Raw genomic sequence first — 21,664 nt, 5'->3', positions numbered from 1 at the left:
CTCTGCTCCTCTCCTTCCAGCAGGAACCATAGGCAATATGTGGCATGATTATAGTGGTCCTAGGCCACAAAGCATCATCACAAATACCTCAGACTACCTCCGAGACCTAGCCATCTGTCCCAGACATGTCTCTTACACAGTATGAGCCCAAGCAAGGGTAGGTGTCTATTGTAACAAGGCTGTGTTTTTCCGTTTGTCTTCTGTTAAATGACTCTACAGCAAGGCCCCCATGCGAGTCTGTCTGCAGTAAGTAACTAACTATGAAAAACAAGAATTGGCAAAACCAATAGTTCTCGCCTATGCAAGAGCTATTGCCTTTGCCAATGTGTTTTTGTTATTTTGTACAACAGCATGGCTGCTGTTCCGCATGGCTAAAGGTTAGTGACAGAGGAGAGTGGCATGGAGTGGAGTGGCAAAGAGTGGAGTGGAATGGCAAAGAATGGAGCAGAGTTGCATAGAGTGGAGTAGAGTAGCATAAAGTAGATTGGGAAGTAGAGTGGAGTGGGGCGTAGCGTGCAGTGTCAGATGTGGTAGAGTAGAGTAGAATAGAATGTTGTAGAGTGGTAGGGTGGAGTGGGGCATAGAGTGGAGTGTCAAGAGTGGCAGATTGTTGCAAAGTAGTAGAGTGGTGTGGGGTAGGGCATAGAGTAAAGTGGAGCACAAAGTGGAGTGAAGGCGTAGAATAAAGTGGAGTGTGGTGTGGACTGGAGCAAAGTAGAGCAGAGTGGAGTACAGGGGGGTGTGGAGTGGCAGTGTCGTAAAGGGTCCCGGAGTGTCGTAGAGGGTCCTGGAGTGTCATGAAGTGTTGTGAAGCAGAGCGTCATAGAGTGGAGTGCCGTAGCCTAGAGTGGAGTAAAATGTCAGAGTGGAGTGGTGCAGAATTGAGTAAAATGGCGTAGAGTGTCATGGATTGTAGTGTTTTTTTTAGAGTGGCATAGTGTGTCGCTGAGAGGCATAGAGCGTTGTACAGTGGATAGGAGAGGAGTGGAGTGGCATGGAGTGGCACAGTATGAAGTGTGGCAGAGTGGAGTGGAATGTTGCAGAGTGGAGAGGAATGTTGCAGAGTGGAGAGGAATGTTGTAGAATGGAGTAGAGTGGTGTGGAGTGTCATACAGTGGAGTGGAGTGGTCTATAGTGAAGTGGCATAGAGTAGCGCAGAGTGGAGTAGAGTGTTGTAGAGTGGAATGGTATAGAGTGTAGTAGAGCAGAGAGTCGTAGAGTGAAGTGGATAGAGTGAAGTGGCGTAGAGTAGAATGGAGTAGAGTGTCATGGAGTGGAATATCCTGGAGTGGGGTGGAGTGTCATACAGTGGAATGGCCTAAAGTGAAGTGGTGTAGAGTGGAGTGACTTAGTGTGGCAGAAAATGTTGTAGAGTGTAGTGGCAGAGTGCAGTGGAGTGTAGTAGAGGCAAGTGTAGTAGAGTGGAGTGGTGTGGTGTAGAGTGCTAGAGTAGAGTGGCGGTCGAGTGGAGTGGCGTCGAGTAGAATATCCTACAGTGTAGTGCCGTAGAGTGGAGTTGAGTGTCTCACAGTGGAGTGGAGAGGTTTAAAGTGAAGTGGCATAGAGTGTAGTAGAGCGGCAGAGAGTGTCGTACAGTGTAGTGCCGTAGAGTGGAGTGTTGTAGAGTGGCAGAGAGTGTTATAGGGTGGCATGGAGTGGAGTAGTGTGACAGAGTGCATGGTTTAGAGTGGAGTGACATAGAATGGAGTAGAGTGTCATGGAATGGGGTAGAGTGGAGTAGTGTTGAGTGGTGCTGAGGGAAGCAGAGTGACATAGAAAGCCATAGCATAGAGAAGAGTGGCAGTGAGTGGTGTAGAGTAGAGAGGAGTAGAGTATTGCAGAGTAGAGGGTGTGGTGGTGCACTGTCATTACAGACAACACATTTACAATTGAAATTACCATTACATTTGCACAGACAGTTTTACTGATAAAGCTATACAACGCACAAATGATAATGTGTGCGAATGGCATCACCTAGTATGTTGATTTGTTTTGACGGTATTAAAATATTTGTTACTACCACACTTCAGAATTACAAAAAGAAATGTGTTTCACTAGTGCTTTCCTAATTCGGATATATTCTGAAATATTTACACAGTTCATTTACAGATATTTAAATTTGATTGTGTACTAGAAAAATGCAACATTATACTAACTTTTTCCAGCACACCTCCAGTATCCAGCATGACTGTCACATAAATCCTCTCACTTTGAAGTCAGTGAAAGAAAATACCAAGCTCCCTTGGAATACAGAGCCCAACACTGTACCTCTGGCTTTGAAAGCACAGCCAACGTGACAAGATGAGAACAAATTTTAAAGGCCTGTTTACAGAAATTGAGCACTCATGGAATATACAGTAAACAGCCCTATGCTCCAAGGGAGGGAGGGAGGGAGAAAGACAGACATACTGGACAGCCCGATATAAATAACACCAGCAAATAGACAGCAAGCAACTGTGAGTTACAAAGCACAAAACCAGTGATAAGCAACTTACGGAATACATTCCAAGAAAAGCTTTCCGAATGTCCCCAAGAAGTCTTTGCAAACCAACAGCCAGGTGTCCAAACAATAGCTAAAATCTAAACATTGGTTATCGAAACATCACGGTCTGCCACTGTAAGATTGTAAAATCTTAGCTGTACCTTAAAATTAACAATACCTCTTTTCGTGCTAAATCCAATTCACCAATCTAACAACTTCTGATGTTGTTTCAGATTCACTGATGTAAAGGTTTGAAAATGATCCTTGACAAACACGTATGTCATTCTCTTGGACAAGTGGGCGAGTGAGTTTAAAGAGCTTTAGGCTAAGTACTTATTTTCAGACTAGAAAGGGTAATATCCCAATGGTGCTGCTGGAAAAGGAGCAGCAGCTTTTTTTGGATGAAAAGTGAACGGGAATTCAAAGGAGCGAGCACGGCACGCATGCAGAGAAAGCAGGTTTTGACCCTTGCTCAAGTTTTCAAACAAAGCACACGAATATGTACTGTGCACAGGTTATTCCGTTCGGTCTCTTGGCAACCACTTTACTCACACAGTGCTAGGAGCGGTCTGGCGGCGGGAGATCGCATTAGCACAAGTGGTAGTTGTGTCTTGCTGTAGGTAGCCTTGGACTAATCTACCCGAGGCAGCGGGAACGACAGAAAGCGAGCTACGTTACGGCTCCCCGCCCTCCTATCCACAACAATGCCATGCTGCTTCCGCAGAGCGACCTGGCTTGTTTCTTTTCAATCAAAATATGCAACAAAACAAGAAACGCCGAAATGTCAATTTTAGGTGGCACTGGTTCTCAGCAAAATGGCCAAAATGCATTGCCAATCTCAAACGATGCGAGTATCCATTTTTTTTTTATTTTTTTTTATTATGGTCGGTACTCTCAATCAACGTCGGAGTCTAATCCTAAACATAGGCTCCTCATTTACTATTCAGGAGGAAATACGCTATGTTTATAAATTGCGGTTTAAATAAGTACACAAAGAAAGGGTGACTCCAACTTCTCCAGCACATTTTGTAACGTTCTGCCAAATAAATCAGGCTCTTTAGAGGATGCACTTCTCTCTACTGGCCGGTTGCCTTTCCAACAAGAAACCAATTTATTGTTCCTACTGGGTCCAGCCCTTAAGTTTTCTCATTTGGGTTCTTTTATGTCCAAGATATGGGACTGGTTGAATAAGATGGTTTCAAAAGTGGTGCTTTTTGTCATTGTGGTGCCACTTGGGAAGGTAAATTGCACAAGGAGGTCATGCATCTGGTTGGGCGGATGGAGTGTGCACACTGGCTAGATGACGTAAACAATGGCAAGACCATCCGGGTGTTTGAATAGGCAAGAACTCAGATGGGGTGCAGACAGGTCAGTTTCTTTCAGATGGCAGGTTGTAGAGTGCAGCACTAAACACATGGGACGAGAACTAGCCTTGCTGATACAGAGGCTTCACTTTTTCCTCCCTTCATGGGGGTACACTGTAAGAGGCGCCCCAATCCGGGTCTACGGTTCCCATTAAAATGGAACAGGAATTTGGGACAAAGATTACAAACTGAGCCTAACACAGTCCCGTCTGCGCCCGTCCGCGCCAAGTCCGCTGCACGCTGCCAGTCTCCCTGTGCCTTCAGTTGCTATTATGCCAACATACACACGTGAAGGGCTTCTCTGTCTGTGGGACCACTCTATCTGCACCCCCCACCTCTTCTACCCTGGCTCACCTATGGTACAATGCCCTCACTGTGGCTACACCAGTACGGAGACCTTCTTACCCCCTGACAAGTTAACACACCTCAAGGTGTTCAGTCTGAACTGCAGGTCTCTGGTTAGTCATTATGAGGATATTTTTGATCTTCTGGCCGACCAGACTCCTGACATTTTGTTTCTTACGGAAACATGGCTAACTAACGATACTTTAGCCTTTCCGACTTTGTCCCTTCCACCAGATTACTTAATACAAATTCAGAATAGACCTGTAAAGAGAGGGGGAGGTCTAGCAGTGATTTTTAAATCCTCTTTTTCCTGCTCGCTCTCCCCGGCTAATATTGCGGATTGTGAGAGCTCTCTTTTCAAAATCAAGATCCTGGACACCTTCACTCTAACCGGGCTTCTGATTTACCGCCCACCTGGCCCTGTTAGGTCATTTCAGGAATCCCTGGTGGCCACTATTTCCACTATGACCTTGAACTCCGCTAATTTCAACCTATTGGGAGACTTAAACCTTCATTTTGATTGCAGTGAGACTTCAACGGTGAAAGGTCTCCTAGACGATATAGAAGCATGTCAACTCACACAATTTATTAAAGGGCCCTCCCACGCATCTGGCCACTTATTGGACCCAGTGTTCTCAAATATTCCGGACATTATTGCCTTCCCTCCAAGCCCCCTCAGCTGGACAGATCATTATTTGATCCATATTTCCATCCGGATAGCTAATAACTTTCAAAGACAGCTTCCCCCTCCTATCCCAAGACGCCCATGGCACAAACTAGACAGTAGTCTGCTCATAGACAACCTGAAAACCACGCGCCCTGTTTGGCCGGTGAATCTGGAGGAAGCAGATGTCGTATATAGAGAGTGGATTAATAAATCACTAGACCAGCTGATTCCCGTAACACTGTCCAAGTCCAACCGTGGGCAACCTCATCTCTGGTATTCAGAGACACTTGCTGAACAAAAAAAGCTATGTAAGCTGCTCGAACGCGCCTGGAGAAAATCCTATGACCCCCAGGCCAAAATTACATTCAGGTCGGCAACCAAAATGTACCATAAACTAATAAAAAAAGCTAAGGCCAGATATTACACTGACAGGATTTTGTCAAGTGCAAATCAACCTAAAACAATATTCGCTATGGTGAAAGATATGACTAAGTTACCTGAAGGCCCCAACAATACGATCACCTCCAATGCTCATTGTAATGAGATTGCCACCTTCTTTATAAATAAAGTACAGGGTATTTATAAGTCCTTTCCCTCGAATGCTGTAAGCCCCGAGTCTATCAAAGCCGAGACTCTACAAGATCTTTCACATTCTCTCTGCACTCTTCCACCTATTTCGGCGGATCAGATGGATAGGCTGACTGCAAAAATTAAATCCGGATCCCCTGAGGATCCTGTAAAACCAGAAATGGCGTGACTTCTTAAGGATCCCATTTTGTCAGAAGGTCGTAATGTGATCAATAAAACCCTGGAATTAACTACTGTACCTAGATCCTGGAAGCATGCCAAGGTCGTCCCTCTATTAAAAAAACCTACCTTGGATCCCTCTAAGCCGGAAAATTTCCAACCGATATCCTTGCTGCCTTATTTATCCAAGATAGTGGAATCTCATGTAAATTCCACTCTGATTAACTACCTAGAGGTCAATAGAATTTTAGATGACTCCCAAAACGGTTTTCGGGCGAATCATAGCACTGAATCGGCCCTATTAGCCGTTACAGAGCAACTGAGGGAGATACAGGACCAAGGTGGTACAGCGGCACTGGTCCTGTTGGACCTAAGTGCAGCGTTCGACACGGTCTCCCATGAGATCCTCTTAGGAAGACTTTAGGAGATCGGAGTCCGAGACGGAGCACTAGAGTGGTTTGCTTCATTTCTGACAGACCGCTCGTTTCAGGTCCATGCTCCACCGTATAAATCAGGAAGGTTCCCGCTGTGCTGTGGCGTTCCCCAGGGGTCCGCACTTATCCCCACGCTATTTAATGTATACGTCCGCCCTCTGGTCGTATTGGCAAGAGCTCGCAACATCAAATTAACATCTTATGCGGACGATACACAGTTCATTTTTTCCTTCTCCAGTGATACCGAGGCAGATAAAACTAAATTTCAGGAAGATCTATCGGCTATTGCAAACTGGATGACTGAAAATCGCCTCCAGCTTAATTCATCTAAGACGGAAGTATTACGGGTCGGAAAGGAGCCTCAAAAATGGAACGATCAGTGGTGGCCGTCTGCATTGGGCCCTGCACCCATCCCTAAGAAGGAAGTCAAAAACTTGGGTGTTATGGTCGATAACCGCCTAGACCTTGACTCCCACGCCAAAAAGGTAGCAGGCACGTGCTATGGCCGCCTACGGTCTCTGAGACCCATCTTGGGTTTTTTCGAACCCCAAGTCCGTCAGATGATCATCCAGGCCACGGTGCTGTCAAACATTGACTATTGCAATGTCCTCATGCTGGGCTCCAATCAATCCACAATTCACAGACTTCAAAGAGCGCAGAATGCGGCCGCACGCAGTTTGTTTGGTCTGCCTAAAAACTGTCATATCTCCCCTATCCTCCATCGTCTGCATTGGGTGCCTGCAAAGCAGTGCATTCAATTTAAGGCACTTTGCCTCACCCATAAAATTCTCTACTCCTCGGGCCCAAAAATTCTGCATAATCTAAGCTCTCTATATGTCCCTACTCGGGCTCTCCGTTCTGCAGATTTGCTTTTGGCCCACATTCCTAAGATCTGGAGGAGTAGAGCAGGAGGTCGATCCTTCAGATATTTGGCCCCGAAACTATGGAACACAATCCCGCTCGAAGCTCGCGCTATCACGAATCATTTGTTTTTCAGGAAGAGAATTAAGACCTGGCTATTTGCCACCCTCTAGCCCGACTCTGCGGCTCTCCCTACTTTTGGCCTGGTTGTTGAGCATCTAGTCCGCCTGCAAAGCGCTGGGACGCCCCGTTGCTGGGGTAGCCATGCGCTATATAAGCTACCTTAACATAACATAACCTTAACATAACATAACATATACCAAGAAATCAACAAGCAATGAAGATTCCACCGTCCTCACCCAATTTAAGCATTTCCACATGTGCTACTTTACAGCCAGCATCGCACACAAAAATATATATCGCCCAACAATTGTTCAAGAAGAAACATAGCTCACACATGGACCGCTACCTTCCCTGAGAACTGGAAGCACGCAGAGATCAACTCCCTACTGAAGAAACCCAAGGCGGATCCGAGCGACCTCAAGAACTTCCGGCCCATCTCCCTGCTTCCGTTCCCAGCAAAGGTCATCGAAAAGATAGTTAACATCCAGCTCACCCGTCACCTCGAAGACAACAACATTCTGGACCCCTCCCAATCAGGATTCTGCAGCAACCACAGCACCGAGACCGCCCTCATCGCCGCTACAGACGACATCAGGATCCTTCTAGACAACGGCGAGACGGCGGCCCTCATCCTCCTGGATCTCTCCGCTGCCTTCGACACCGTCTGCCACCACACACTACGCACGCGCCTCCAAGACACAGGGATCCGGGAGAAGGCCTTGGACTGGACCACCTCCTTCCTCTCCGGCAGAACTCAGAGAGTCCGCCTCCCCCCATTCCGGTCCGAGGCCTCTGAGATCATCTGCGGCGTCCCACAGGGATCCTCCCTCAGCCCGACGCTGTTCAACGTCTACATGGCACAACTAGCACGCATCGCCCGACCTCAACATTATCTCCCACGCCGATGACACGCAGCTGATCCTCTCCCTCACCAAGGACCCTCTCACTGCAAAATCCAACCTCCACCAGGGAATGAAGGCCGTCACCGACTGGATGAAGGAAAGCAGACTTAAGCTGAACTCAGACAAGACTGAGATCCTCATCCTCGGGTCCAACCCCTCAGCATGGGACGACTCATGGTGGCCCGCATCACTGGAGACCCCCCCGGCCCCTGCCGACCACGCACGCAACCTGGGAGTCATCCTCGCACCATGACCAAACAAGTCAACGCAGTCTCCTCCACCTGCTTTAACACCCTCCGCATGCTCCGCAAGATCTACAGATGAATCCAGACAAACACGAGGAAAACAGTCACCCAGGCCCTAGTCAGCAGCAGACTCGACTACGGAAATGCCCTCTACGCCGGAGCATCGTCCAAGCTCATCAACAGACTACAAAGAATCCAGAACGCCTCTGCACGCCTGATCCTCAACGTCCTGCGCCGCGACCACATCACCCCCCCCTTCCCCCACCTGAGGAACCTGCACTGGCTCCCCGTCGACATAAGAGTCTCCTTCAAACTCCTGATCCACGCACACAAGGCACTCCACAAAACCGGCCCAGCCTATCTCAACAGCCGACTCTCCTTCTACGTACCCAACAGGAATCTCCGCTCCGCTGACCACGCCCTGGCCACGGTCCCGCGCATCCGTAGAACCACCTCCGGAGGCAGGTCCTTCTCCCACCGCACCGCCAACACCTGGAACACACTCCCCCTCTACCTACGACAAACCGAAGACCTGCTGACCTTCAGGAGACAACTCAAGACTTGGCTTTAGCACCCCCCCCCCCCCCCCCCCCAGCGCCTTGAAACCCTTACGGGTAAGTAGTGCGCTTTACAAATTAACTGATTGATTGATGAGGTGGTTTTGATTCACATGGTCTGAATGTGCAGGTGGTAGTAATATTTTCGGAGCAGAATGTGATCCAGTTTAGGACAAAAGTGAAATATCTGTTAATTTTAATCCCCACGCAATGCAACATGGGTCTACAATCCCAAGACATTTGATTCGTAGTTAGCTCCGATTTTTAATCAATGTGTCTCCCGCCCTATCTGGCTTTCAAGTAACATTAATTTGGACACTGGGAGGCTAAAAGTAACTCTAAAGTTTGTGTCGATCTGCCTGGGATTGCCACCATGTAGTCCCATTCCTCCTGAAAGCTTCTACAGATTATTTTGCAACTTTTAGCCACTTCCCACCACAGTGATATCGCGACTCATCCAAACCCTTTCCCACCATATTTTTAATATGTGGGCATCTATTCATTAGAAAAGCTCTACTGTGACAGAACAATCATTTCTCCTAGGCACGTACTTTTGGCAAGAGGTCAGTAGCTGCCTTTGACTCCTCAATCAAGGTTCTTTTTAATGACTGACTTGATATAGGAGGTCTTGAAGTTGTTGTGGGAAGATGTTAGAGTTAACAGAGTTGCTGATGGTGTTTACTGGAAAGGCAACATTTGTAGTAAGGGTTCCAGATAGCTTGGGGGTGGGTAAAGGTCTAATGCCAATAGGCAGTTGGACTGGACCATTGTCCTTGAATTGGGTGGTGGCGAGTGGTTTCGATGGTGCAAGGTCCTCCAGCAGGTATCGCCATGTCCTTCGTAGCCTGAGGAAAGGGGTTCCTGCAGGGATTCCTTTTTATGTAGTAAGTCAGGATTTTGGCTTGAGTGATGATGGGGTTCCTGACTGAGTCACAGATGGCTTTCGAGTGGGAGATCTTTGCGGCGGTACATTCTGAGTAATGGAATTCCAAGAAGATCCTGCAAAGTTCACAAGTTGTACATCACGATATGACAATGTGTTTCTAGCTTACTCATTTTCATTTTTCAATTATTTTCTTCTATTTCTCTATATCTTCTGCATCTTACACCCCACAAAGTCCCTTACTCTACAACTTGCAGTCCAAAGAAAATCCTTCGAAGATGCATCTTCTCCTAGCCAGATTTGGTAAAGAACAGATGGTGTGGTTTGGAAATCTCAGACTAGCTTGTAGGAGTTTAGGTCACGGATTTTAGCATTGTAGTCGAGGCAGAACAGCCAGGGGAGGCTAGGAAGGGAAGGAAGGAGTGGATAGTGATGGAGAGGGTAGAAGATGGAGCAAGGGTTGGAAGGCACCTCTTCGGACTGCAAAATGTGGAGTAAAGGACTTGGTGGAGTTCAAGATGCAGAAGATAAAGAGAAATATGAGGAAAGAATTAAAAAAGGGAAAAAATGAGGCAGCAAGAAATAAAAACAATTGAGAGGGAGAAATGTGTGACAGTCGGCATTTAGGCAGTGGTGGTGTGGTTAAAGAATTGGGTTAGAAGGATGGCTATGTTGTACATTGGAAGAAGATAAGTGGGGATAGAAGGATTACTATTATTGGATAAGGGAAATATGGTTAGAAGATAAGGATGATGAGGAGAGGTATGGGGAGACGAGAAAAACGCTTTCTCCATGAACCTAGTACAGGAACGATGAGAAGAGATACAGGACTTTTGTCCCTGGCAAGAGAAATTATTGGACTGGAACACCTTATTTAGCATTGCTGTAGATCTCCTCATGGTAGCTTCCCCAAGAGAAGCCAAAAGATGTTGTTTATAGGTTCACCTATGAGCGGCACAGGTGTATCCTGCAAGTAATTAAAATTGTATGGAAGATGCAGCTTCCCAAAACTACCAGATAATTAAGATTCCGAATAGTCCACCTGAAAGCAGCATAGGTGCAACTACTGAATGACACAGAATTACAAACCAGCATGCAACTCAAGAATGTACAGAAGATGCTGCTTCCGAAATCCACCGCTTAAATATGTAAGAAGTAGAGTTGTAGATCAGGCCTCAGCTAAAGGACTTACATATCTACGGAAGGGAAGGTAACTGCTGCTGGAACAGGTTACAATGCCAAATGCTTTGTGAGTTTAGGACAGAAATGGACAGGTTTTTTTATGTTCTTTGGAGGCTCCAAGAGGCATGCCGCAGAAAGACACCTTTATCCTTCCTGCTCTTCACGTGAACACTGGGAGAGTATAGAGATAGGCCTGGGGGGGAGGGGGGAATTTGCATGATGACTAAGAGTATCAGAGAAACTACAGTACAGGAAGGACTATACCTAGTTTGCTATTCCAATTAGACAAAGCCAGTGGGATCGAGAACAAGCTGAAGAGGGTCCCATGCCAGAGTGGCCTTGCAAAACAGTTTCCCCAGGATGTTTGGGGCAAATACCAAGATTGAAGAGTGGGTAATCAGGAAGTGTGAGCAGACTCAACATAGGAAATGAAATTATGTCTTGTCCTGGTTATTTAAGAAGAGAACCCTCATGCACTGAGCATCAGGACATTTTTGTGCAACCTCATCATGAAAGGGGAACCACAGGAAAGTTTGACCTTAAGGAAACAATACCTCCACTAGACTCTAAGATTCCCCTATGAACGAGGAGGCTTAAATTAATGTTAGGGATGTCCACAGTTAACCCAGAGTAACCCTTGGAAGTACTTCTGATGGCTTTGTGAGGGACCTGTACAAATCATATTCCCTGAGATCCAGCTGACCCCTTAACACCGTAGCAGATGGGTGTGCTACTGGTAACTCATTGCCACCTGGCAGGTGGAGGGGGTGGTCTTTTACCACAAGATTATTGTATTACGTTTTGATATACAACTTTCATCTAGTGGATTTTTCAGTAAACATCTAAAACTAGCCCAGTCTCTCTAGCTGAGTTGGAAAATTATGGAGGCACTTTCAGGGCTTCAGTAAATCCATTATTCCCAATGTAAACAGTGTGCCAGCAGTACGAGTTTACAAGACTTTACAGAAGTAGGCCAAGAAATAGCATTCCTAGAAAATATTTGTGAACTGTATTTTAGCATGAGCAAATATGCAGGTGTAGATTTGCTCATGCAAAAATCTGAGTGTTTGCAAGTTCACTTTCTCTCCAACCACTTTTTTCCCCAACCCTGGAAGAAGTTTTATGTCTGCCATTGTCAAGAGTAAATTTCGAACCTTTCTCGGTATGGGAAAAGATTAGAGAAGAGCTTGTGAAAACCCTTAAATCATGCAAGTTAGTAGGTTTGCACAGACTCAAAAGGGCATTCAAACCCAGGAACTGTTGATTACCATTACCTTCAGCCCCAGTATGTAGATCTGAGAAAACGTGGCAACATAAGGGAATTGCTAGTATTCAAACCTACTATGGAAGGAGCCCTGGCATAATTAGAGAACCTTTTTCAGAGCTCTTATATAATGAGATTGCTGCCATAATTGGTCGCCAAAAGGGACAAGTGGATTTTGTTACAGGACAAGTAGATTTATGGAGCATCCTGCCCCGTGGAAAAGAAGATATTTTATTAAACTCCACATGCCTGAAGAATGTCAGATGTATCGGTCTGTATGAGTAATTACACACATAATGATTTAAACATTTAAGTTACACACACAAAACATTATTATTCTCTTATAGCACTACCCATCCCAGTAGAGGGTGTCAGAGCACTTTGCATCAAGTGCATACATTATAAAGAGGCAATAAATCATACAAGTGATTAAGTCAATGTACAGGAAATGTTACAATAAACAGGGAGGGTTACAAGGTGTAGGGGTAACATAGTGTCCATACTAGTAGGCAATATAAATTAAGAGGTATGGCTGGGACCAACACAAAGTCAGGAATTAAAACAAAATGCCGTGGTTCGGTTGTCTGTGTTAATAAGACTATTACTGTAAAGAGGGATTTATACAAAAAATAAGGCTCTAAACTCTTGCCTTTCAGTTTGCATGCAGCTCCTTGCTCACTTTATTTATGTCAGAGGTACTGTTATGTGTTTTTGTACAGTGCACAACTCACCCATGAGGGTATCCTCGCACTATTGCAACTTATGAACTGCAAGTAACAAAAGGATCTCTGTGTCAAAAACACTAACCCTCTTACCGAGCTGCAAAAAAAATACAAATCTCTGATTTGCATGTTACACGATATGCTTTGCAGCAGGTAGATTAACCCTCGATGCTAATTTTAGTCAAAACTGTGACTACACAGAGCAAATATCAACTCAGTTAATGCAGGGCTCGAAAATATAAAAATTCTCATTAGACCAGCAGGTCTAGTAACTTCAAAAACCTACTCGACCTAACTGTAATGCACTTGACCTTTGTGAGAAAGTGTGACAAGTTCACAAGATTTAAAGGCATTTTTATTGCTCATTCACTTTGTGAGCAAAAAAGATGCCTTTAAATCTTGCTATCTGGTCACATATGTTCTGCTTTCAGAGACAGAGGTCAAATGTCAGTCTTCCTTCCTACTCGCCAGGAAGGGCAAGTTGGACCTAATAATAGCTTGCCGAAATTAAATCTGGCTCGCAAATGCAAGCAGATTTTTCTAGCCCTGTAATGCATTACCCACTAAAGTTATATTAACATTATTATCCCTTGAAAAATGCTGGGCACACATATCTCTACAGCCAGTACTTTAACCCTGAAAAATATTTTTAAATGCATCATTGTGACCAGTTAAGTAAGACAGGAGAGATTTACTGTCACCATTGTCCTTGTTGCCAATTTCTTTGACCTGGATTACATTTTTTTTAAAGTTTAAATTGACAGTCAGACTCCTCCCCTCATGACTCCTCCTCCTTTACCCTGCAACACCTTCACCCCCTATTGGTGGAGTTTTGGATTCAATTTTTTTCGATTCCAGCGAGTGCTAGATAGCAGAAAGATCGTGCCAGATCTCAGTTCACACAGTTATTTCTGGACCCAGAGAAAAATGCTGAATTTATCCTGGTGTCATTGTCCAGCACCGCAAACACAAGATGATTGCAGGAGTGCTGAAACCTTTCAACCACTTACCCTCATTCAAGAGATCTGGGTTTAATCTATTGGTCTTTTTGCTCACTATGCCACCCCAGTTTGGACCCAGTCATATGCAAATCAGTCTTAACCCTGCTCCTCATGGAAACAGTCCAGCCCGAACTGCCAGGCCAGGTCCTCCGTGGAACGAAGACAAGCATCCTGGGACCAGTTTCAGGGTATCACTTCTCATCAGCCAGGCTTTTTGAATCCAGCGGCACAGCGATCAAGGGACCCACATCTGGGCATACCCATGGCCACATAGCAAACACAACAAGATGATGGATGGAGTGCTGAAACTTTTCAGCACTCCAGTCAAGGGATCTGGGTTTAATCCAACATCCTTTTGCTCACTATGCCACCCCAGTTTGGACCGAGCCATATGCAAATCAGTCTTGACCCTGCTTCTCATGGGAACAGTCCAGACCGAACTGCCAGGCCATGTCCTCCCTGGACTGGAAACAAACATCCTGGGACCGGATGAGGGGCAATACCCTGAAACGGGTCCTAGGATGCTTGTTTCCAGTCCAGGGAGGACTTGGCCTGGCAGTTCGGGCTGGACTGTTCTCATGAGGCGCAGGGTCAAGACTGCTTTGCATATGGCTGGGTTTAAACTTGAATGGCATGGTGTGCAAAAGAACGATGGATTTAAGTCCAGATCTCTGTAATGACGGTGAATTTTTGACATTGTTTCAGCATTCGGTCCATCAATTGTTCATTCTGCATTTTCCGTCAGCAGTGCCCGCACGTTGTCTACATCCTGTTCATAGCAGCAATGCAAAGGCGAGGAGGGGGCTTTCTAATATACACTTCCACCAGGGCCCAAAACAAGGTCTGATTTAAATGACTATCAGCTTTCTTTTTGTTGGCGTATTATACTGGATGGGAGAAATCTGGAGAATAACACCTAGGGGCAAAAGAAATGGTAGGAAACAAAGGCGCACAGCATGTTATCACTTCAAAAGCACTAAAGAGAAACTATGATTTGTTCAACTCCCTATGTAAGAGATGTGCTTCCACTGTATGAATGCAAGTTTTTTCTGTCTGTATGAATAATCAAACAAATATAGATGTATATGGCACCTACTTATTTTTTTATCCCGGTTAGAGCGCTACTATGCCAGTGTAGGGTGATAGAGTGATTTACATCTAACACAAAGGCACAATAAAGCTTACAATTGTGTAAACCAATGTACAGGCAATGTTACATAAGACAATGAGGGTTATACCTTATGAGGTGAAGAAATGAATCACATATCAGCGATACTTTTACACAATATATGATAGGAGCGAATGGTTGGGAGAAAAACAAAACCACTGCTTGCAGTGGTTTGTACTATACGACTTTATTACTTCTCAAAGGAACCCTTCTTTGCAATCTTAGAATAACAACACATTGAAAAAAACAATAAGGATCTAAACTCATTAGCCCCCAATGCTACATTATAAGCAAACACTTTTATTGGGCAAAACACAAAACACTCCCAGAACTGTGTTATCCACTAGAGTTATCTTACTGCTATTCTAATCCCTTCAAAACGTATGGGGATACAAAAATCTCTATAGCAGTTGTCCCAACAGTAGAAGATATTTTAAAATGCAGCCTTTTATGACCAATTAAGTATCTAGAACAGATTTACTGTCACATATGTCCGTGCGACAATTTCTTTGCAGCAGATTTATTTTTAAAAGAATGTATGTTGAATGTCAGGACCTGCTTTTCAAGCTCCAACCCTCTTCACTTGAGTCCCTTTCCCCTTGTACACCTTTGACCCATAATTTGAGTTTCCACAGTAAATTATTTCTAATACAAGCACGGACGATATTCATTAATGCACATGGAATGTTAATTATCCTAAATGGCAGGCTGGAATTGTCTCATAGCATCAACTCCAGTGGTATCACAAACTGATAATGACATGTTGTGACAGGCACTCTGGGATCTACCCTTGAGCCTTGGCAGGTTTCTATCCTAACAACGAAAGCGGTGGCTCGGTTGTTACACACAAAAACTTGGTATCTTTCACGTTATTGGATTAGTCAATACGCGATCAAAGACAGGGCTACCTACCGTCACGATAGTGAGAAAACATCATCTCATTTAGGTAAGTACAATCACATACGTGAAAGTACCTACATCTTAAACCTCCCGACTCAAGCGGGAAGCACGCGAAAATGGGCCTTACCTTCCGTCTCCAAGCGACAGAAGATTTCAAACATCCGGCTGCCTCTTCTTTCCTATTGACTCCAAACAACTTCGATACGGAAGAGCAAAAGGAAGGTAATCAGAAAGATGGTTTAAAACAGATTGACAGGTTAAGGGGAGGCACAAGGAAGGTCTTTGAGGCTTTACTTTCCAGCACGCCGCCCGATTGGTTAGGCAAAACGACCCGCCCAGAAAAAGACGGCCCACCCATCCCCATAGAAACCACCACTACTGCTACACACCGGAAAAGGCCTCCCTGCTGCCCCGGAAGAGACAGTCCCTGTTGCGGCATAGGAAAAGGACTTCCTGTGCCCCCGGAAACTATTGTACAACTGCTCGATGGCCGGCTCTGCAGACTACGCTTTCAGTCGTGTGTCTGTCAGGCGTGCAGCTGCCTGTGACGAAGGAGTTGTGCGGACAGCTCCGCCTGCTTAATAAATACTAGAGCAGACTTGTCCCTTGAGCAGAGCGAGTCTTTGACCGTGAGCGGGCTTGTTGTCCGGTTGCTCTGAGCGGGTAAATGTTGGGGAGTGGGTCTTAAATTAGGCTGATACCATACACGTCAAAGGCCCTAAACTAGATATGAGCCCCTAGCCCCTATACCGCACTCAGGGTTCAAGACCTAAAAAAATAAATATAGGGGGACTCACCAAGTAAGGCAGAATGGGTGTGACATTATCAGAAGTGACATCACGGCGCGTGCCATCGCATTTGACATCACAGCCCATAGCCTCACAGGAAGTGACAGCAGATCTTAATACCTTACATTTGTTTAGCAGGCCTATCAGCACATTTGAGCGCATTGCAATATTTAGCTAATTAGATTTTGCATTGGGGTTGAGCCAAAATATTGACGCAACCCGGACAAATCTGCGCCTCAATTTAAACAATTTTTTTTTAACCCTGTTGCTACAAAGAAATTGGCAACAAGGAGAAACGTGACAGTAGACTCCAAATATCCGTTTGATCTACACATGCTTACTTGCGACAAACAGAATCAACATAGGACCTTTTATTTCCATGGATAAGAAATGATCCCTCAAAGTGGTAGGGGTGGGAATAGAGAATTAAGATAGCGAGGACAGGTAACAATTTGGATCATGCGCCTCAGAGCTGTTGAGATGAGGCTGAATATTGACCGAGAATTGCACTACTTCCTGGCTGATTAGGTTGCTGGCTAATATAATGAGCCATTGTGACAAGGATCGTTACCTGACAATATAGAAGGGATAAGCAATGCTGTTCAGTTAGGACACTAACTGTGAACCCCATGACCAACTAACATGGGGTATATATGTGTACTAATGACATACTTACTCATCGCATTGCGACAATGTAATATTCTGAATTGCATTAATCGTTCTGGAGTTGATGTATAATGTTACTGAAAAAATCGAAATTGTAAATGTCACATTATATTGAGACTAGACACTTTGGAATTGTATTTATGAACTTTTAGTACTGGTAATTACTCTCTGTATCTCTCTACCTATTCATCTGCTATCTTACCTTCACAGTTATAAGGTACTATGCACTCAGTAGGATATTACCATGCTATGCTCAATGGACACATGCAAGTGATGTATATTAATAATGCTACCATCATGGCCATTACTGAATGTTAGCTCATGTTTACACTTACCAGTTCTATTCAATACTGGTCGTTTTGTATTTTTATATGATCACCTTGGTCCTACAACTCATTACGTAGGATCGCCAGCTTCAGCGAATACAGGCAAGCACACATTTAGTCATTTCTGCTGTGGTATAATAATACACCACTGGCTCATTCTAATAGACTGGCTTTTTATAGTTACTTACATTCTCTGTTATTATTTTACTGCAGTGGTTTAATAATACACCACTGGCTCACTCATATAGATTAGCCCTTTATAGGTACTTATATCTTTACGTAGCACTACACACTACAACAGAGGCCTTCAAACTTTTTTGCTTTGAGCCCCCCATAGCAAGTTGTTTTGAAATCGGGCCCCCCTCCAAAACTTTATGAGAAGGATTGGAGGGGGGGCAGTAGAGACGGTCTGAGCACAGGGGGCAAGACTTATGAGATAATTTCAGTGGTACTGTAGTTCACAGTCTTCACTGAAGGTGAGACTAAAACAGCAAATACATCGAACAAAACATCTAATTTACCCAAAAATACTGCTCCCCATAATTGGGGTGTTGTGAACCCCTCACACTCCTGAGCCCCAATGCAACTGCGCATGCAGCAATAATGATAACTAAGGCCCTGCGTAGCAGGCTATTACACCTCTGCTGCTTTCACCTCTTCCCCACCTTGCTTAACCACCATGTCAACATTGCAACAGGCTCTTTGTCCCTTTCAAGAAAAAACAGAAGCTCCCACATGATATCCCTCTTTTTTTCTGCAAGGGTGCCCTAAAGTTACATATGACAATAAGTCCTCATGACCCCTTTTTAAAGTGAAAGTGAAAACTGTGATGCAGTATGCACCTCAGAACCCTGGACTGGTGTACCTACTTCACTAATGATAGCTTCTGCCATGCAAAGCGGGCTATCTCCTCTGCCATTTGTTAAAAACAGGGCTCCCATTTTGCCACACCCCCTCCCTGCCATCTCTCTGAGGCTAAACTAAGGGGCCTCCTCTGCTTCAATTTTCCCCTCCCTTGAGCCAGTGCTCAAGGCTGAAAGCAACACTGACATACAAGTGTGCACTGGGCCCTAATGCAAGCCAAGGAGGGTGGAAAAACTGCCACGATTGCCGTTTACTTGGATCCTCATGCCACGGGGCCCTGGTGCCACTCTACCTGCAGCACCAATCATACTTTCTGGCCGGGGGGGCGTGGCCTAGCCGCCGACCATGATGGCTGCGTAGGCTGGTAGCTCAATTGTAGCCCTTCTTTCCAGCTACATCTGCGGCGGCGCTGATGCCGATATCGCCGCGAAAATGACCCCTGGAGGCGAGTGAGGTCAGTGGGAAGCGGCGGCTGCAGCTCCGGACCGCTCGTTGCTTGTGCAGCAGAACGGCGCCGTGAGTGGAGAGATGCTGCATGGTTGGGCCTAGGACTGGACATGAAGCCGGGGCCTTGCGGGCTGCAGTGGGCCGGGCCTCGACCGGTGGCGGTGCCGCATCGGAGGAATTGCCGTGACGTCGGCAGAGGAGGCGGTAGGCGGGGGGGCAGCGGCCCCTTAAATACTGAGGCTGTGTGTGGGCTTTAACGGAGGCACCGCTGTGTCAGGGGCCGCGTGTGTGTTGGCAGACTGGCGCCTGGCTGGAGCCCTGCCCCGTGGCTGTGCCCGGGGCACCCCCCGCCCCTGAGTTTCATCCATGGCCCATGACTGCGGATGCCACATGAACCCATCCTGTGAGGCCCACACCGAGGCCCCCGTTGAGGCTCTCCTCCACTGCTGCCTACAGTAAAGATTACTGGTGCCTCGCCCTGTGTTTGGCCTGTGTGGCTGCCCTGCACCTTTTCTTCTGGCACTGCGTCATTGCTCGCCTGTGGAGCCTGTGTTTGTTTGGATGTGCTGCTTATTGGTGCCACATGGCTCGGGCCTCTGTCCTCCCCCGCCGTTGGTCGCTCTGGGTGCTGCAGGGGTGACTGACAGCGTGATAGCTGCCCAGGGGATTGCGACCCTGCCTCGTCCTTGTCTTCTATGTGTCTGAGACCACTGTGGCCGGTGGATACCTGTGGTGGCTGACTCGTTGTACTGCTTCTAGCCGCCCCTCCTCACGCTGTGCAGCCAGTACAGGGGGTATGGGGCGTAAGGACCCCCGACAGAGCACACTCCCTTTCAAAGCTTCGGGGCCTAGCCCAGCGGCACTTCAGTCTATCATGGCGGAGGGCGGCGAGGTTCCCGCGATGGCGGCGGCGGAAACAGAGGGTCTCCTGGCTGAGCTGCGGGCAGGATTCAAGGCCCTGGACACCATATTTGATGCCATCGACCGGCGTCTGGATGCGATGGGGGCCCGGTTGGACAAACATGAGGGGCGTCTGACAGTGGCAGAAGGTAGAATTTCGGACCTGGAGGATGGTGCGGCCCAAACTGCCAAAAAGTATGAGAGGATGGAGAGGCTCCTTAAAACAGTAGCGATGAAGAATGAGGATTTGGAGGCCCGGGGGCGCAGGAATAATATCCGCATTACGGGAGTGGCTGAGTCGACAAACACGGGCAGGTTGGATCTGTTTGTTGAAAAACTTCTCACAGAACTCTTTGGCAGGGACTCATTCACAGATACTTTTGTTGTAGAACGTGCGCACTGCATCCAGGGGCCCTCGACCGAATCCGGGGTGTCCTCCACGCACGATTCTAGCACGCCTTTTGAATTTTAGGGACAGGGATGCTGCTCTGCGGTTGGCCAAAGAAAAGGGGCAACTGACCTGGCAGGGTTCTACCATCTCCCTTTTCCCTGATTTCACAGCGATGGTGTAGGAGGCGCGCCGTAAATATGCGGGGGTTAAGCCTGCACTGCAGAAGCTTGGCCTGCGCTACGGAATGCTGTACCCTGCGCGTCTAATGGTGGATGTGGATGGACGGTCTCGGGTTTTTGACACCCTCCATGAAGCTCAGGAGTTTTGCCACCAATATGCAAATGCTGCGAAGAAGAACTCTGGTGCATCTCCATCGCACTCTCAGGGCATTCCGAATTCAGGAGCAAGTGCCGGACCTGTTTGGTACCGGTTAGCTCCGTTTGTTGTGCACCTCTATTGTAGCTGTAGATATTACTCACCACGTTACAATTTTTGTTGAAGCTCCTCATAGTAACGCTTGATGGCACCACAGGTTGAGCCGCCACAGATGTGTGACTATGTTGTTCTGTTATGATATGGTATGGGGTTATGGCGGGGTGTTGCCACCTCCCACGTGCGGATGCACATTTATTTGTTGTCTTGGGGGTTCATTGCTGGGGTTTTTGGTTTGCAGTTATATTTTAGAGTTGTGATGTGGGATGGGGTCCTTCCCCCCCACATATGGTGGGGCGGATGGGTGGGGGGCGGGTGGGGTTTGGGACAGTCAGTCAAATTTGTGTGAAATATGTGGTATTATGTACACCTTGCGGCTTAGCACACCTATTGTGCGACTAGGAAAGTTATTTACTCGCTTAGCAGTGGACTATGGCTAGTAATGTTTTGGCAGAGGCTGATGTGTCTCTGATATCTTGGAATGTCTAAGGTCTTAATAACGCCCGCAAATGTAAGCTAGTGACAAATTATTTACAGCGCCACCAGGTGGATGTCGCCTTTCTGCAGGAGACCCATCTGACTAAAAATTTCACCCCATTAGTTGCTGCTGCTTGGGGATCCCATAGATATTTTGCTGGTTATAGCGCCTATGCCCGAGGAGTGGCTGTGCTCATCCACAAGAGACTGCCCTTTCATGAGGAGGAGGTATACAGGGATGAGGGCGGGAGATATGTGTTGGTTAAGGGCTGCATGCTGGAGCACTCTGTACTTTTTGTCAACATTTATGCCCCGAACGTAGAGGACCCAGAGTTTTTTAACAATGTTTATTCACATATTCTTCGCATGGTGGCCGATGATATATATTTGGGAGGTGATTTTAATTTGACCTTTCACCCGGAGCTGGATAGTACTTCACGCACCACAGCCACTAAACCACGCGCGCGTCGCGCCCTGTGGGGTGTCTTCGAACAATTGGATCTGGTAGATGCCTGGCACCACCACT

General features: G+C 46.4%; 1 protein-coding gene across 1 annotated transcript in view; it reads right to left on the bottom strand.

The window, feature by feature from the left end:
* The window catches only part of USP21 (ubiquitin specific peptidase 21), a 508,323-nt gene extending 492,072 nt beyond the window's left edge, over window positions 1-16,251 (bottom strand). Inside the window, exon 1 of the mRNA XM_085637764.1 lies at window positions 15,975-16,251. The gene's annotated coding sequence lies outside the window, so the exon portion shown is untranslated. The remainder of the gene's footprint in view (window positions 1-15,974) is intronic.
* Between the last annotated feature and the right edge of the window lie 5,413 nt (window positions 16,252-21,664).

The sequence above is a fragment of the Triturus cristatus genome, chromosome 12, assembly GCF_964204655.1.
Source record: "Triturus cristatus chromosome 12, aTriCri1.1, whole genome shotgun sequence".
Lineage (NCBI taxonomy): Eukaryota > Metazoa > Chordata > Amphibia > Caudata > Salamandridae > Triturus > Triturus cristatus.
The sequence above is the reverse complement of the archived record's forward strand: the minus strand, read 5'-3'. Positions and strand labels throughout refer to the sequence as shown.